This window comes from Phalaenopsis equestris, unplaced genomic scaffold, assembly GCF_001263595.1.
Source record: "Phalaenopsis equestris unplaced genomic scaffold, ASM126359v1 Scaffold000823, whole genome shotgun sequence".
NCBI lineage: Eukaryota > Viridiplantae > Streptophyta > Magnoliopsida > Asparagales > Orchidaceae > Phalaenopsis > Phalaenopsis equestris.
Window position 1 is genome coordinate 146748 of NW_018165263.1, and position 658 is coordinate 147405.

A 658-nucleotide genomic window follows, 5' to 3' on the forward strand; every position below is an offset into this window, starting at 1 on the left:
TTATGTTCCGAAGCGCTGTCCGGCTTGATCAAGACCGTCCATCCGATACATGCGTGATCGGATGGCTCCCCATCATCATCCCCGATAGCCTAGGCCGAGAACCGTCAATCTTCTAGCCTTAAGATCTCTCTCATTCCTTAACCAAATTAAGTGAATTTTTTTAAACGCTCGTCTAGACTAGAGGAACAATCTTTACAGTTATGATGCCATGAAATCAACTCAAAATAAATGGAGAGTTCAAATAGGCTTGGGAATAAGAGAAGTTTTATACCTTGGCTCTGAGAAGTGAAGCTTCAATCAGAGGTTTTTGGCACATTCGTTGGGGTCCAAAGAGGCTAGGGATTGAGCCTCTGGTCTTGGTGTAAGACCTAGGTGTGATTTTGATCAAACCCAATTTCAGATGTTGGTCTAGAGCTATTGTACAAGTTATTTCAGAGGGAGATTTTATGGGGCTTTGGCTTCTTTCTCGGTTGTAAAGGTGTGGGCACAAGTAATTAAAGTTTGGTGGACTGTGGAAGTGTAATGAGCTCTGTCCTGGTTTTTGGCAGAGGTTTAAGCTCAAAATTGAGCTTCCACAATGGAATTCAGTGGGGGAAGAGGGTTGGATTGCACTGAGGGGATCTAAGGGAAGCTTTGTGAGAAGTTTGGGGGGCTCTCT